Source organism: Myotis yumanensis, unplaced genomic scaffold, assembly GCF_028538775.1.
Source record: "Myotis yumanensis isolate MYYU_CA2020_CCGP unplaced genomic scaffold, mMyoYum1.0.hap1 SCAF_2, whole genome shotgun sequence".
NCBI lineage: Eukaryota > Metazoa > Chordata > Mammalia > Chiroptera > Vespertilionidae > Myotis > Myotis yumanensis.
In genome coordinates, this window is record NW_027223753.1 from 50,297,661 (window position 1) to 50,316,662 (window position 19,002).

Below are 19,002 nucleotides of genomic sequence, written 5' to 3' on the forward strand. Positions count from 1 at the left end.
GATAAAAGAATATTTAGAAATGATGTATGCCATCATGAACAATAAGATTCAGGTAAGATTCAAGGGTTCTGTCTGTGAGATTATAGTCATAGATAACGCAGAGTAACCTTAATAAAATCTACACAATAAATAGACAAATAAATAAATAAATAAATAAGGTGATGAATATGTTAATTAACTAGGTGGGGGATCCTTTTACAATGTAAACGTATATCAAATATCACAGTGCCACAATGTACACTTTAAGTGTCTTACAATTTTGTAAACAAAAGTCAGAAACTGAAATAAAATTTTAAAAAGGCAAGCAAACAAAAAAACTATGGTGCAAGTGTACTGAGTGGTGGCAACCAGTGTCAGAAAATGGAAGTGAGTGGCAGGGGTTCTGAGAGCTGCACAATATAAAGCAGGCAGCTACCACTCAGCTTCAGCTGATTGCCATGCAGTGATTTAAAACCTCACAACTGCAAAGAGAAGCTAATGAAACAGACTGACAGAACTCAGAGAAGAGGGAGGGGGGAGGGGGAAAAAAGAGATTAGCCAAAGAACATATATGCATATGTGCATGGACCATGGATACTGGACAATAGTGCAGTGAAGGCCTGGGGTGGGGGTGGGGCTGAGAGGGGAGCAAAGTAGGAGGAAATGGGGGACATCAGTGTCAACAATATTTTTATTTATTTATTTATTTATTTTATTTTATTTTTTTTAAAATATATTTTATTGATTTTTTAAAGAGAGGAAGGGAGAGAGATAGAGAGTCAGAAACATCGATGAGAGAGAAACATCGATCAGCCGCCTCCTGCACATCCCCCACCGGGGATGTGCCCGCAACCCAGGTACATGCCCTTGACCGGAATCGAACCTGGGACCTTTCAGTCCTCAGGCCGATGCTCTATCCACTGAGCCAAACCGGTTTCGGCTCAACAATATTTTTAAAACAAACAAAATGTGTGTGTCAGCCAGATCCAGCATGTAGACCAGCGGTTCTCAACCTGTGGGTCGCAACCCCTTTGGGGGTCGAACGACCCTTTCACAGGGGTGCCTAAGACCATCAGAAAACACATATATAATTACATATTGTTTTTGTGATTAATCACTATGCTTTCATTATGTTCAATTTGTAACAATGAAAATACATCCTGCATATCAGATATTTACATGACAATTCATAACAGTAGCAAAATTACAGTTATGAAGTAGCAACAAAAATAATTTTATGGTTGGGGGTCACCACAACATGAGGAACTGTATTAAAGGGTCGTGGCATAAGGAAGGTTGAGAACCACTGATGTAGACAATCCCTGATCTTCAGATTTCCTTGCACAATGTCTGTTGTATATCAGTGCTGTTAAATAGATGAGCTATTTCTCATGGTACTATGCTGTTCTCTCTAAGGCTATTAGTCTTACATTACAGAGCTGCCAAAACCAAAGTCAATAACTCAGTCCACTCAATCATTTAACAAATGTTTTTTGAGTGCTTACAATGTTTCAGGCACTGTTCAAGGCACCAGGGACACAATAGTGGGAACAAGCAAGCAAACAAACAAAACCCTGCCTCACAGAACTGAGTCCATTGGCAAACAAGCAAATATACCAGATTATGGTTAATGTAAATGTTTAGGGCAGAAGCATTTATTTAATCCTCATAATACGAGATAATGATGATCACATCAATTTCCTAATTTCACAGATGAGAAAATTGAAGCCTAACAGAGATTAAGTACCTTGATTAAGCTGACACAGATATTAAATGGTACGATAAAAGCTTGAATTCAACTTTGCCTAATTCAAGGACCTACATTATAGTATCATATTGAACAAAGACCAACAAACAACAGGTTTAGAAGGTAAATTAAAGCAGAAAGACTACTTTGGAAAAAAATGATATGAAGATCACAAACATCACAAACGTGTGACATCAAGAAATAACTCATAGACATAATATTGGGAAATTACAAACAGGTGCAAAAGCTTCATGTTCAGATATCAAAGATAAAGAAATTCTTTAGACAAACACATCTAGTAGTAGACAGTCCCCAGTTTGTTTGTAGCGCTCAACACTGTCAAGATCCCAGGGTCTTTTGTCTTTCCTCTCAACTATATGCATCTTGCTGGCTTTTTGTCTCTGGCTTGTTGCCCCAAGGTCAGTTTCTAAATGGGGAAGAGAAAAAAGAGTTCTTCTATCTCCCTTTTGTAGGTCTCATATCAGGGAGAAAAATAATTTCTTAAAGTCCCTCCATGTGTTTCATGTGCTAAATACTAACTAAGATGGATGAGGTTGTTCAGACAAATTCTGATAGGCTTTGACTAATGTTGATTTATCTATGTGACCATCTATTGTTTCTTGGAGAATATTAAGGTTTTATTAGCAAAGAGGAAAGGATAAATGGTTGCTGGTTAAGCCACTAATAAAGTCTTCCAAAATAGTAGAAAAGCAAATATTTATTGTGCCCATTATATTCAAAGTACTTTGAAATTCAAAAAAATAAGACAAAAAAATACAATGATCTGTGACTACAAAACCTTCCATTGTATAAATATTAGGGACAGAATTTTGAGTCAAATACTTCATGTAATTGATCAAATGTATAAAAAATAATGACCTGCAAGTAATGAAAAGCCCTTCAGCCCTAGCCGGGTTGGCTCAGTGGATAGAGGGTCAGCCTGGGGACTGGAGGGTCCCGGGTTCAATTCAGGTCAAGGGCACATGCCTGGGTAGTGGGCTCGATCCCCAGTAGGTGGCGTGCAGGAGGCAGCTGATCAATGATTCTCTCTCATCATTGATGTTTCTATCTCTCTCACTCTCCCTTCCTCTCTGAAATCAATAAAAATATTTTTTTAAAAAAAGAAATGAAAAGCCCTTAGGGGAAAAGTCACAAATAAAAATTAAAATACAATCTTGACTTGAGTATAGTATGGACAGATAGTGAATTCTTGCATAGGAAAGCTTAACTGTATAGTTGGTGACAATATATTTTATTACTATAATTGTTTAACCCTATTGGAATTGGTTACACACAGAGACACATTCTCTTTTAATAAGCAGTGGAATCAAGAGCTTCTTGTGTAACTTTTAAAAACTGATCCCTCTCAGATTCTCAGTTGCAGGCAGGCAAGAAAATATCTCAAAATGAAATTGCCTCAGTACCTGGGAAACAACTATATGTATACTAGATTAAATCAGAGCACCGATTACTAAGTCCTTTTTTGTTTCCCTTGTGTTTCTAGGGTTTTTCAGACAAATTAAATATAAATCCCATTGATTCAAATGCACACACATTATTTAAAGGACAGCGGTGTACTTCATATATTTTTATTGTTGTATCTTTCAATATTTTACTCTCATTTGTTCCCATTTTTGCTCTTCCATGATGCTCATATCAACTATGATTGTTAAGTATCAGGAAGTTATTTATAGATACTTATGTCTATGTAGGAATATTTTTCCAAGTTTATTTATTACCTCAAATAATGTAGAGAAATATAACCACTAGAACCTCACTAGACAGAAAAGCAATGGAGTGTATGTCTGCTTTGCTTCTCCCTTTTCTCCAGCTATTTAACATCCCTTAATTGCTTCCTGGCCATTGTGGCAGATGCTTTCAGTATTTTGCCCATAATCACTCAGACCCTTTACCTATTTTCCACACATAACTTCCTGCTGCTTCTTCCTCTTAAGATCTGGCCATGGATCTTTGTTCACAGGCTGGCCTCTGGCTGCCACAGCCAGCTTTGTCTGAGCAAAAGGAAAGCCTGATATGTCAGCAATTCAAAAGCTCCTACTCTCCTCAACCCAATTGTTGCTCATGAAATGGTCAAAATCACTAAACTAGCATGCTGGGTGAAAATTGAGACAGAAATATAATAGATACTGGCAAGGCAATCACAATGTCTACTACAAATATAATTCTGTGGTTTAAAAATTGTTTTCAACTCATATTCCTATGGGTTCCTTAGTAAATACAATCAGATGTAAGCCAAATCATCACAATATAGTCCATGAAAATGCTTTTCAATGAGAAAAGTGGATAAACATTACAGTGAATAAGCAAGTTGTATTCATCTACTTTAATCAATGATATCCTCAAGTCTCCCCTTAAAGAATTTCTCATCCTCCAATTTCCACTTATGAATGTCTTTCTCCTTTGCTGGACCAACAGACTCATTCATGGAAGAATGAGAAAGAAAAGAAGAGCTTAATCAGATCTAATAATTTAAGTAAAGTGTTTATTATTTATACATAAGAGACCAATTAGGCAACACATTCGAGAAAGTTGCCTTAGTAAGTCTTTCTTTTCTGGTTATGCTATATTTGAGTTCGTGATCTTTGATTATATTGTTAACCTTTGGCCTTATTAAATACTCAAGTTTAAGAGTGATCTGGATTACTGATACTATCTTTGATTATATTAGCCTCCTTTAAGATGTTGAGATTGGTTAACACAAATCCAAAAAGAAATTTAAAAAAAGAAAGAAAAGAGCCTCAGATTGTACAGAATCACAATATCACAATCCTTGACCAGGGACTAAATTTATATCTGTAAACAACATCATTTGGTTTGAATAACTAAGTTGTACATTAGTTTAATTACCTTATACATCTCAGTGATCTAAACAATTCAGTATAATTTTTTCTATTCTAATTTAGCAGGTAGTCTAAGTTATCTTGAAGATTTTCTGTAGTCACGGTCATTATAGTGGTAATAAAAAGTAATTCGAAATTATAGGTTCAAAGAGTGGAATGATTGTTGCAAGGGACTTAAAGAAGGAAGAAAAGGAGAGTTACTTATCAATGGGCATGTTTCAGATAAGTAAGATGAGTAAGCTCTGGACATCTGCTGTATGACATCGTACCTATAGTTAGCAATAATGTATGGGGCACTTAGACATTTGTTAAGAGGGTAGATCTCATGTTAAGTGTTCTTACCATGATAAAAATACATAAGAAAGAATGCTACCACCAACAATAACAAAAAATAGCAATAACTGATTTATTCACTATTAACTCTGCACCAGGCACTTTTCTAATCACTTTACATATTTAACTCATTTAATTCTCACAATGTTATTATGATCCCCATTATACAAATGAAACTGAGGCATCAAAAGGTTAAGTCATTGGCCCAGAATTAAATTCAAACAGTCATTTCAGAGTCCATTGTTATTACTGCTATGCCTGTAGAAAAACTTATCTATTCTTGTGTTTAATTTTTTATACCAAGAGTTATTCTTGGAAGAAGTCAATAATTGTGGTGTCTCTGATTCCAAATCTAGTAACAAACATTAAACAAAAATGCTAGATTTAACATTTTTAAATGTTTCGATGTGAGCTCTGTATCACTGATTAATTGATTTTACCGTGTAAAACAGCAGCCACATTATAAATAAGGAATTTTTAAACAAACTGTTTTGTTGTCTAAATAGATACAACTTCATTTAGTTAAGTACAGAATATTTGAATTTCAGGGGTAATGGATACTTTAAGCACCCAGTTTAAAATAACTAAAATTACTTTACTCTTCATATTTCAAGTTGAAAAGAATTATAAGAGTTGAAAGGTGCTAAGACTAGTATTTTAGACTTGGTTCTATTTTGTAAAGTTATTTCATCTTTGAAGGAAGGAGAGAGAACTCAGTTTTCTCTAATTTGCTTCTCACTCTTACATTCATACATAAGAAACTGAAAAAATCTATTGAAAGTATATTTCAAAACATGATTATATTATAAAATTGGAAGGCATCTTAATTTTACACAAATACTTATTTATATATATGTAATATTTCAGATAATGTATGAATGTGATTAAGCAAATAGCCTTCTCTATCTCAGACAAATGACTGAAGGTTAAATTTCTGTGGACAAAGTTGCAGTAAATCTGTTAAAATCATAATTAGTTTCACCAGTATTCTGAAAAGAAATGATATAAGATTTGGTTTTAAGTCCCAATTATGGTTCCCATCTTTGGGTCAAGTCAATTTTTTAAAAAGATAGTAATATTAAATTCTTGACATAGAGCACAAAATTATTACACATTAATATTTTTCTTTCTTCCATGTAGTTCATATGAAATAGCTGGTTATCATATCTTTGCCTTGACCTAAGAGCTTTGGCCACACTTTAAATCCCAGGACAGGTAAAATTGACACAGCACACAAAATACTGACAGAAATTCTGGCTTCTTTCTGATATGGCTTTGTATTTTATAACACTCATCAAGGGTAATGAGTCAAACCTTCATTACATAGCATAGCACTCATGTTGTCTGAAAAGTCTCAACTAAAACTTGTAAGCAGCCTTAGGAAGGGAAGTTCTATATTTGGAGTTAATGTTTTGGATAATCATTCTGGTTGTATCTGCTGCCTGTGGGTAATTTATTTAATCCCAACTTTGATTTCCTTATCTATAAAAAGGAGCTGAGGATGATGTTTACCAAATAGGGTTGTTGTTAGGAAGTCTCTAATAAGTTAAAAATGTATGATCTTCTTAGTAAATGAATAAAGAAAATGAGTAAAGATCTCTCTCTTAAGCACTAGATCTCTATATCTACCCAAATGCTCAAAAATTAAAAAAATATGTTAATCCACTATTTATTATGTGTCAAAAAAAAAAAAAAACACACACAAATAAGTTTCCAACATTATGGCAGACTGAGTTGAAATGGAAAAGTCTCCTGCTCAAATCTATAGGTATATTTGATAAAACATAGCAACTTTAAAATACATGACCTCACATGAAAGAGATGAAAAACCCCAGGTGACAGAAAAGAAGTAAGCACATGCCATTTCAATAAGGACATTAGTTGATGCTGTGGAAACTTACAGAGGTGTTGAGCCAGATATAATCTCTAGAGATTAGGGTTTGTGATTTTAACAAACAGCAGGAAGCAGATGAGACCTTGGACCAGAGTACGGGGAGGATATGAAACCCAGATGCTGAACTAAGGTGATATGCTGTAAAGAGCCCATCTTCACTCTAAAATGAGGGAGAGGGAACCCAATCTTACCCTAGGTCTTGTATGGTTTGGGGTTCATGTTGATACTACTTCTGTAGAATAGTAGTTTCAATATTTGAAGTATAAAAGTTAGCCCACGGATATAAAAATTCTAGGGAGTCCAACGAAAAGCAATACTTTGCATTATGGAAAGTTTCGTAACCTAGGGCTCATAGGATGCTCATAAGTAAAACAAAACAAAACAAAACCCTCCACAGTAGGTGAGCCCAGTAAAAAACTGATAAGCTATGAAATTGGTCCCCTAATTTCCACACTCACAAATAGATGAAAGACTTAACTGTAAGACATGAAACCATTAAACACCTAGAAGAAAATATAGGGAAGAATCTCCTTGATACTGGTTTTGACAATGATTTTTTTAGATACAACAACAAAAGCACAAACAACAACAACAACAAATCAACAAGTGGGACTAACTCAAACTTAAAAGCTTCTGCACAGCAAAAGTAACAATAAAAGAAATAAATATGAAACCTATAGAATTGGGGGAAGATTTTTGCAAACCATATATCTGATAAAGGGTTAATATGGAAATATATAAAATACTCATACAACTCAATAGTAAAAACAAAACAAAACAAAAAACAAACAAAAAAGAAACAATATAAAAAAAATGGTCAGAAGAACTAAATAAATGCTTGTTTTTCCAAAGGAAGGCATCTAAGTGGCCACAGGTACACGAAAAGATGATAAGCACCCCTAAACATCAAGGAAATGCAAATTAAAGCCAAGATGAGTATCACTTTAAACCTGTAAGAATTACAATTATTAAGATAAGTATTGGTGAGGATGTGGAGAAAAGGGAATCATTGTGCACTGTTAGTGGGATTGTATACTGGTTCAGCCACTGTGGAGAACAGTGTGTAGGTTCCTCAAAACATTAAAAATAGAACTACCATATAATCCAGCAATCCCATTTCTGGGTATATATTCAAAGGAATTAAAAGCAGATTACTGAAGAGATGTATGCATTCGCATGTTTATTGCCATATTATTCACAATAGTCAAGATGTGCAAACAACCATCAACGGATAAGTGGATAAAGATGTCACACACACACACACACACACACACACACACACACACACATGCACAGGACTATTATTCAGTCACTAGAAATAAGTAAATTCTGCCATTTGCAAAACATCAGCGATATGCTTTCAATTTGGATCCTAGAATAAAAAAGATAAGAAACAAAGCTATATGGACAGTGTCACATGAACACAAAATAAAGCATTGTTTGTGTAAGAACTGAGATTTGGAGGTTGTTATCACATAACATAGCAAAAATGATAGATATACTAGTTCACTAATAATGTGTACTACAATATTTACTATCTCATAGATATCTATTAATTTAATAAATTTAAATTCTTACTACCATCCTATCTAATAAAAGAGTAATATGCAAATTAACCATCACCCCGTGACAAAGATGGTGGCGCCCATAGCGGCTGGGCAGGACGCTGGCGGTGTCACCCCGGCAACATGAGCCCAGGAGGCAAGCGGGGCCGCAGGCAGCACCCAGCTGGGCCTGCTGGGCGGTGGCTGTGGCGACCCACAGGCAGGCAATCAGGGCCTGCAGGCAGCACCCAGCAGGGCCTGCTTGCCCATCCCCATAGTGTGGAGCAGGCAGGCCCCGCAGAGAGCAGAGAACCAGGGGGAGTGGGCCCAAGCCGTCAGTAGCACATCCCCTGAGGACTCCCAAATTGGAGAGGGTGCAGGTTGGGCTGAGGGACCTCCCCGCCTGGCCTCACTCCCCCCCTTCCCGTGCACGAATTTCATGCACTGGGCCTCTAGTATCTGAATATAGTGGGATCTTGGTAAGTAAGAACATTTACTTCATTTGTTGTTTATTCTCATCCACCAACTTCCTTCTTCCTAACAGAACCTCACTTCTATTCAGGTAGCCTTTCCCATGTAGCTCACATGGCTCAGGAAAAAATGTTTCTATCTCTTAGTTCAGAGATAATCCTTATTGTTTTAAGAGTCCCATTTCTCCTTGTCTAGAATTGTCTAAAAAAATGAACAAGTGATTCAATTCCAGCCAGTAAGAACCAGAGAGAAGTTTGGTAGATGCTTTTAGAAAAAAATTTGTTCTTAACATTTAAAAGAGAGTCATGAAAAGCCTATCTTCCTCTCAAGTCAAATGTCTGTATATGAACGAGAAAGAATATGGCTTTAATCACTGCAAGCAACCACCCAGTCATCTAGGGCACCTCTGAGTAAGGATGCAGAAGGAGCCTGAGTCTTTGATGATGGCGTTGAGACATTGGGCCCACCTTGAGAACGTCTCTCCTTCTGGAGCTTACATCATCTAAGCCAATGACTTTTCTTATTGGTTAAACTAATTTGTGTCATGTTTTGTGATATCTATAGCCTGACACATGCTAAGTTCCATAAGAAATATATTTTTATTATCAAACTTCCCATTAAGTAGAATCTTATAGATTTTTGACCATCTTCTGTTGTATTTTTGCCATAAGGAATCATTTGCAGGGTAACTGATGTTCATTCTCTTCCATTTGTCTAGAGTTCCTGCCTTAACCATTTGGATAATTGATTTAGGCCTCAGATAAGGCCTTTTAAAACTTTGGCTTTATATTTTTTATAACAATAAAAATCTATGATGCTGCACTAATAGATAATGCTTTTAACAACAATTTCTTATGCTTTTACAAATATATTCTGATATTTTTAGCACCTTTGAAAACTTTGAGAGTATATCATACCAAACCAAGTATAACATTGATGACCATCCAAACATGTTACTATTTTATTCAAAATGTATACCATTTATGTTTTACATATATTATTCCCTGTGTGAACAGAATACCGTATCCATTAACTAAAATATAAACTAATCACATATTTGTAGTTGTAATGTTTCTTCTATGAAAGTGATGGCATTTGCTTCTAGACTAAATTAACATTTAAATATGAAGGTTAATGGTAAACATCAACTATTGTTTTTGAGCTTTCAGTATGTGTCAAGCACATGTTAAGCACTTATTTAGTTGTTATTTTATTTGTCAGTTGTCAGCACTGTCCCTGTCACTTTATTTTGCAAATAATAAGTCCAGTATGAGCTTCTACCCTAAGCTCTCACACCCATGTCCATTCCTGTCCTCATAAAAAAATAATAATAAACTCATCCGGCTACCATAAATCATCACATTATAGAACATAATGAGAATTATAAATAGTTTTCAAAGATTTGTATATATTTTATCCCCCTTATTGGAATGAACATACTTCAAAGGTTGCACTCTATATCTGCGTGTCACCCATACCTTTTTATACCAGGCAAACGCTTATGCCTTTTGACTTGTTTAGATAGAATAGACCATCTGGGAAAGTAAATTAGTAAAAAGAAAATGTTCTTATCCCCAACGCTTCTAGAAAGGGGTATATTATTGAGTTTTTTGTTACTGGAAGGAGAGAAACCAGTAGTTCATTTTTGTTAGGAGTTTTTCAAACAACATCTATGTGAGCTCACTGGACTCAAAGCTCCTGAAAGCCAGAGGCTGGCTCTATTTCATCTTCATGGTGAAAAGTCAAGGGAACTTAGAAGCAGAAAGATAAGAGTTGCATGACTGCTGCTCTATGTGGTGAGGAAAGGAGGACAAGGATGGGGAAGCAGGAGGAGCAGGGCACATGTCCATGTTCTGCTTGTGTTGAAAAGCTTATCTATGTTGCACTTTGATTGACCTTGCCTGAAAGATGCAAGTTTAAGGCAAAAAAAAAAAAAAAAGCTTTGGACTCTTGGAGTGGCATCATCAAAGTCTGGAGGTAGAAATAATGAACTTCTTCCCCCAAAACAAACAAATTTAAAATGAAGCCTAATTTTTGGGATGCAAGCAAACCATCGGCCTCACACTGGGGCAAGGTAGCAGACTTTGGCATCAACTATATAAATTGTTGAATAAATAGCATCAAGTGAATGAAGTTTTTGCTCTTTTTCCCATTCTCTAAGAGACTCAAATGGCCCTGCCAGTCAGGCAGTTTATTTATATTCTCTATTGTACTTTCAGTGTTTTACACATAGTAAGTATTCATTAAATGTGCTAAAAACCATTTTATACCATTAACCATACATTCAGTAACAGTAGAACTTGAAAACAGAACTTAAAAAGCCTTAAGTAGTCATTTTTATGGAAATCAGCAAATGGCACATAATTGTCAAAACATAGGCATACTAATGGGCATAGAAAACTCAATGGTAAATGTACAAATAAAAAGAAATTTTTACTTTAATAAATTTTGTATAGATTACAGCTACAAAGATATTTAAACACACATTGTGGCTAATGTAATCAGGCAGTTCAATTTTAAGGGGTGTTTAATGTGATAACTGTGTTACTTATATACAATTTTGATTTATTTCCAAGGAATTAAAATAAACTCTTTAAATTTAATGTTAGCATAAGCATGGGAATCTTAAATTAACCACGTTTGCTTTAGTGAAATAACAATATATCTTGACATATTTAGAGATATACAATACATAAAGGTTCTGCCCTGGCCAGGTAGCTCAGTTGGTTAGAGCGTCATCCCAATATGCCAAGGTTGTGGACTCAATCCCTGGTCAGAGCACATACAAAAATCAACCAATGAATGCATAAATAGGTGGAACAACAAACTGATGTTTCTCTCTTCTCTCAAAAAAAGTCAATTAAAAAATGAAGGTTAAATAGCAATGGTAAAATCTTCCTGGTCATTTAGATATGCATTTAATATTATAAAGTACCTGGTTAGTATCTGTATCCTGATCCAGTACCTATTTATATAATCAAAGTAAAAATCACATTCATTGTTTTAATGCTTTAAGTAAATTGCATTTATAATGGTTTTCATTTTAAAATGCTTTGTAGTACATAGAAAAACTACTATTAAGAAACAAATACATTTCATTTTTATTTGAAATCAAATAATAAGCTGAAAACAAATGACTGGCAGTATGTTTTAGTTCATTTTATTTTCTTATGAAGGAGCAAATACACTAAGTAACTCAAGCTCAGAGATACTGGTTTCTGGCATTTGTAAGCAGCAAAACTAAGAAAATGTTATTGAGTTTGAAGATGACACAATGTCAACTGTCACTCTCTGGTGGGGAGAATAAGGCTACCAAAAGCCCTTTGGCTCTAAGAAATGCCAAATTCCTTTTCTGAACACTAAAATATCCCTTTAAATTAACTGGGTGAAAGTTAGTTTGTGGAAGTGGTTTAAATCCAGGGGGATACCAGAAATTTCTCAGATCTGTGACCTTTTTCTTCATAGAGAAGTGAGGAGGAGAAGGTTGAGGTTGGTATTGTGAAGATATGAAATAAATTGAGAAAACTTCAGTAAGTTTTCCCTGCACCACTGTTTCATGGCACTTCACTAAAAACCTATCTTCTATATGGAAGACTTTGATTTCTGTATTTTTACCTAATTTCTGGTTATTTTCTTGCTGCAAATCAACACTATGATGAAATAAGACCATCTTGCCCATTAAGGAAGACCATCTGCATTTCAAACTTTCATAAAAAGGCATAATACTTAAATTCAATTTAGTAAGTATTGAAGATATACAAATAAAATAATGAAATGTGCTTCTCTATTAGATTGGGAAGGTTTAAAAAATGATTGATATCTAGGATTAATAGTGATGTGAAAAACAAGAATTTTGGTATACCATTGGTGGCAACATGAATTAGTTTATGTTGAATTTTGAGAGGGATTTTGGTACTATCAAATTTTTGTATATGTATAGTTTTCATACTGTCAATAATATTTTATTTTTTTTTAAATTAAATCTTTATTGTTCAGATTATTACAGTTCCTCTTTTTTCCCCTCATAGCTCCCCTCCACCTGGTTCCCACCCCACCCTCTACCCTTACCCCTCCCCCCCCGCCTCCCCACTGTCCTCATCCATAGGTGTACGATTTTTGTCCAGTCTCTTCCCGCACCCCCCACACCCCTTTCCCTCCGAGAACTGTCAGTCCACTCCCTTTCTATGCCCCTGATCCTATTATATTCACCAGTTTATTCTATTCATCAGATTATTTATTCACTTGAGTTTTAGATTCACTTGTTGATAGATGTGTATTAGTTGTTCATAATTTTTATCTTTACCTTTTTTTTCTTCTTCCTCTTCTTAAAGGATATCTTTCAGCATTTCATATAATACTTGTTTGGTGATGATAAACTCCTTTAGCTTTTTCTTATCTGTGAAGCTCTTTATCTGACCTTCAATTCTGAATGATAGCTTTGCTGGGTAAAGTAATCTTGGTTGTAGGTTCTTGTTATTCATCACTTTGAATATTTCTTGCCACTCCCTTCTGGCCTGCATAGTTTCTGTTGAGAAATCAGCTGACAGTCGTATGGGTACTCCCTTGTAGGTAACTAACTGTTTTTCTCTTGCTGCTTTTAAGATTCTCTCTTTGTCTTTTGCTCTTGGCATTTTAATTATGATGTGTCTTGGTGTGGTCCTCTTTGGATTCCTCTTGTTTGGGATTCTCTGTGCTTCCTGGACTTGGAAGTCTATTTCTTTCACCAGGTAGAGGAAGTTTTCTGCCATTATTTCTTCAAATAGGTTTTCAATATCTTGCCCTTTCTCTTCTTCTGGCACCCCCATAATTCGGATGTTGGTAAGCTTGAAGTTGTCCCAGAGGCTCCTTACACTGTCTTCATATTTTTGGATTCTTTTTTCTTTTTGTTTTACCGGTTGGTTGTTTTTTGCTCCTTCGTATTTCAAATCTTTGACTTGATTCTTGGGATCCTCTAGTCTGCTGTTGGATCTCTGTATAATATTCTTTATTTTGTCAGTGTATGCTTAATTTCTAGTTGGTCCTTTTTCATAACCTCGAGGGTCTCACTAGATTTATGGAGGGTCTCACTAAATTTATTGGCGGTTTCTAGAAGATTCTTGAGTAACCTTATAAGTGTGGTTTTGAACTCTATATCCAGTAGTTTGCTTTCCTTCATTTCTGTCATTTGTGACCTGTTTTTTTGTCTCCTCATTTTGGCTGCTTCCCTGTGTTGATAGAGTATCTTTCTGTGCTAGGTGTCCTATAGGGCCCAGTGGCTCAGCCTCCCCAATTACCTGTGGTGGACACTCTTGGTGCACCTTTTTGTGGGCTGTGTGTACAGTCTTGTTGTAGTTACGCATTGATTGTTGTAGGTATGACTGGGAGGAATTGACCTCCAGGCCAATTGGCTGTGAGAATCAGCTGTGTCTGCGGTGGGAGAACTTCTGTGCTGGAGACCCCCTTCTGGGGCAAGACTTGCTTCAGTGGGGCTTTGGTGCTCACTGAATCTGCCCCCTGAGTGTGTCCCTTATGGATTTGAGGAGTTGTAATCTGGATGGTCCCACTCTGACCACTGGGTACACTGGCTCTTGGATCTCTAAGGAGGTGCTAATTTAGCCTCTGCCTGAGGCTACCCAGCAGGAGCTATGGAGAGATCTGCAGATTCCTCTTATTTGCTTGGGGTTTGGAGGTGCCCAGATGAGGCCCAGCTGTGAAGCAATGCAAGCTGCTGTGGGGCCTTGGGCCTTCTTTTGGATGTTCTGGGTCTCTCTAACCCAGCTGCAGTTTGTTAAGTAATTTTAGATTGCAAAGGGCCAGGCCATTCATATGCAAAAGCCTCTGCACACAGCTTGGGTGGGGCATGGTCTCAGGGAATCAACAGGGTGGAGCAAACAGCTATGGCTGATCGTCAGCCCTGCCCTAAGAGGCCCCTGGTCTCAGTGTCCTGAGGTAATCCCTGCAAGCACCTCTGAGAGAAAGCCGCCCTCGAGCTCTGCCCAATGCCAGACAGTCCAGTTTCTCCCCGTATGAGTCTGGATCCCCAGAGACTTGCCCAGAACTGGAGTTCAGAGCAGTCTGGAGCTTGAGACTCCCTCCCCATTGAAAAAGACAACTGCATCCTCAGTTGCCAGCCCTTTCCTCATAGGCCTCTGTACCTCTGCACTTTACTTCCGCACCTCCTCTGAGTCTCAGTGTGCTTTTCTCTTTCCTTCTAGTTGTAGAATTTCCACTCAGCCAGCCTTCCTGTGGTTCTGGATGATGTCCATTTTGTCTTTTAGTTGTATTTTTGAAGTGGTTGTGCGAGGCAGCAATTTCCGGTGTTTACCTATGCCACCATCTTGGTTTCCTCCTGTCAATAATATTTTAAAAATATGTTCTAATATCTTACATTCAGGTCCTCTGCCTGTTTTTAAATTAGATTTTGTGTGTGTGTGTGTGTGTGTGTGTGTGCGTGTGTATGTGTGCGCGCGTGCGAGCGCATTAAACTGTATGAGCTCCTTATATATTTTGACCCCTTATTAGATGTATCATTGGCAAATATATTTTCTCATTCAGTAAGTTGTCATTTCATTTTGTTGATGGTTTTCTTCAATGTACAGAAACATTTTAGTTTGATGTAGTTCAGTTTCTTTATTTTTGCTTTTAATGTCCTTCCCTAAGAAAACATATCCAAAAAGATACTGCTAAGAACCATGTCAGAGAGTTTACTATTTGTTCTTTGAAAAGTTTTATGCTTTTAGGTCTTACATTTAAGCATTTAATTCATTTTGAGATTATTTCTGTATATGATGTAAGAAAGTCGTCCAATTTCACCTTTTTATATGTATCTGTCCAGTTTTTCCAATATGACTTATTGAAGAGACTGCATCCACCCAATTATATATCCTTACCTCTTTTACCACATATTAATTGACCTATAGTGGGGATTTATTTCTGGGCTTTCTATTCTATTCCATTAATTTGTGTATCTGTTTTTATGCCAATATCATATTGTTTTGATTATTATAGCTTTGTAATATAGCTTAATGTCAGGTTGTGTGATACCTCCCAGTTTATTCATTCTCCAGATTTCTTTGGATATGTGAGGTCTTGTTTTGTTTTTTTGTTTGTTTGTTTGTTTGTTTTTTACACTATAATGTGTTAGTAAACTCATTTATATTATTTTTATAAAGATATTATCTTATTAGCTTATCTTTTTATTCACATTTTATGTAAGATAATCTTCCTGTTGGAGTACTGGCATGATAAATTTAGTCTGAAATGCTCTGAGAGAAAATTGCCAATACCATATAGCATTAGATAGAACAAGGTCTTGTGATTTTACAATCTGTTTTCAAGACATGCGTGGTGTGAAAAAAAATTAAAGAAGCTATAATGGAGCTAATCATGCTTAAGAATCAATAGCCCAAAAAGCAAAGATTAAGAAAAGTCAAAGACATTTTGAAGAAGACAAAGTACCTTGTTTCCTTATATATCAATACTGATTATGAAACCACAGTAATTTATGACAGTTTTCAATTGAGACAGTATGGAGATACAAATGAAACAAAACACACAGTCAAAAATAGACCAATGAGCTGGTTTATGATAGAGAGTGCAGTAGTATGTACAATCAATTACCTCATGAGGAAAAAAATGAAAACAGAAACAAAAATTAATCCCTTACCTCACACCAATACACAGAATCAATCTCAGATGGTTTAAAGTCTGGAAGGTAAAGTATCAAATTATAAAGCATTAGAATGCAATGTAGAAAAATATATTTACAATATTGGGGTAGTAAAGTTTTCTTTAAATTAAATTCAAAGCACATATTATTAAGGAAAGTACTGATAAAGTTGACAATATTAAATTAAAACTTATTTTTATAAAAAATAGACCATATTAAGATTAAAAACTAAAATTGAGTTATATCTGACAATATTGATATTGGAAATGTGGATTGTTAATAAACCTATGAAAAGGTGCTCAATCTCATAAGTAACCAGGAAAATATATATTTAAACCATAATAACATACCATTTCACACCCCTCAGACTGGAAAACATGAAAATGTCTAATAATTCCAAGTACTGCTAGGATATTAATCAATAAAAACTCTTATAAATGATAGCAGTAATATAAACTGTTTGAAAAAAATTTAATATTACATGTATTCTATAACCGAAGAAATCCACTTTTATGTGATATATAAACTAGAAAAACTCTCATAATTATACATCAATAGATGTAAACAAACATGTTTATAAGATGTAGTTATAAAAATAAATATTTTCATCAGAATGTGAATATAGTAAATTCATACAGTCAGCTACAATACAGCAGTAAAAACTAGTGAAGCAGAGTGACACATCAGGATTGTCACAAACGGAACATTGTTTTTAAATCAAAAGCAAGCTGTGAAAGCATACATACTGCTTTAAATCACTTATTAAGGGTTAAATACTAAAAGATTTTTAGCAGTAAGGAATATATAAATGTACAAATAATACAACGTTTAGGAATGAGTTAACCTCTGTGGGGTGAGGGAAGCAGAAATGGAAGAATAGGAGTGAAACTTCAACTTTCCTTCTTAATGAAATGGTTAGCTAGCTAGTTTAATTAGGCACGTTTAGGAAGTTTTAGTAATAAAAAGGGGTCTATAGAAAGAAATACATAATGAAGACTTGAAGATGCCAGGGTGTTTATCTTGTACAGAGAGTAGAGAAATGGAATAGGCAAATAGAAATATATCTGGCCTGTGCAATTAAGACAGCCATAAATCAAATGTATCGTGGGCCTGAGCAGTTACAGTGACCATAAGTTAGGCCAAAAGTTGCCCTGACTTGAGTAACTGGGAGGGCCATAAGATAGGCTTTCTTTGCCAAGATAACTGGCAGAGTTATAAGATAAATCAAAAGTATCTCAAACAACAAGATAAGGGGGAGAAGGGTAGGGGACACCACGTGGGCTTTGAGCTTTGAAAACTAATTCTATGTAGCAAAATGACCAATAAGAAGGGGTCAGGTTCAGACAAAGAACTGCAGCCTATTTAATATCTGTCCAGGAGGAACAGAGTCCTAGGCCTAGAATTTAGAATTAGGTTTTAGAGGTAGTGCCTGCTTGCAATAAAGTTTCTGCTTGCAATAACGTTTCTGTACTTTTCACCTATCACCTTTCGTCCACGGCCTCATTCTTCGAAACCATCGAGACAAGAACCCGGGAATTCAGGGCATTCCAGTTCAATTTTTGCGTTTCATTAAGGTGCATGGTGGGTACATCAGTGCTCATTGTATTTTGTGTATCTGAAATATGTAAATTTATGTTTAAAAATAAAAATTATGGAAATGAATTAAAACCTACAATAAAGAAGCATTCATTTTAGGAAGCACAGATTATTAATCTGAAAGATAAGCTTCATGGTGAAGGCCATCTAACTAATTGAAGATGAATCTTAATGAGTTTCACTTCCTATTCAGAACTTCTCCACTGCTTTTCAAAAGCTAACCACAACAATGCAGCACTTCCTACCCTTAAGGTATTCCACTGATATTGATCCTGTCCTACCAAGCTCTGAGCTCTTCAGACCTATATCTCCATGCATCAAAATTGAACGATGTTTTTTATTTCCCCAAGAACTAATATCTAATTAAGTCAATCCTATTAAGATGGTAACAGTTGGTAAAGCTAAAATTATTGTGCTTTCTACACATAGTTATATTTTAACCAAGAATTGATAAAGAGAAAATCATTTAAGGCAAAGGCGTCATTCCAGGCCTTCAAAGAGAAAGACTAGGAAAAATAGTTAAATTAAAACTCATTGCTTAATATCATCCTATGTCTTTTTAAATTTCAAATAAGGTTAGTTCTGCTTGTCCTAGGAACAGATAATCATTTCAAAAAATTTAGTAATGTGAATCAAAGTAATTAATTAACAACTTATAAAATTTTATAGGCTTAATGTCTAGTCACTCACAGATGTAATACGAACAGCTAATCTGTTAAAACTAGCTTGATCTGATTTTTAAAGTTGTTTCTGTTTTTATTGTTGGACCTCTGCCTGAATGACAGCCTGAGGATATTTAACACTCCTCTTTCTTTCTTCAATTTTCAGATAGTCATCTGTATTTCCAGAGGGTTGATGACAGGGCAACTTGGAGTTTAGAGACAGCATCTGCATTTGCATTTCAATAGTTCCATCATTCTATGAAACCA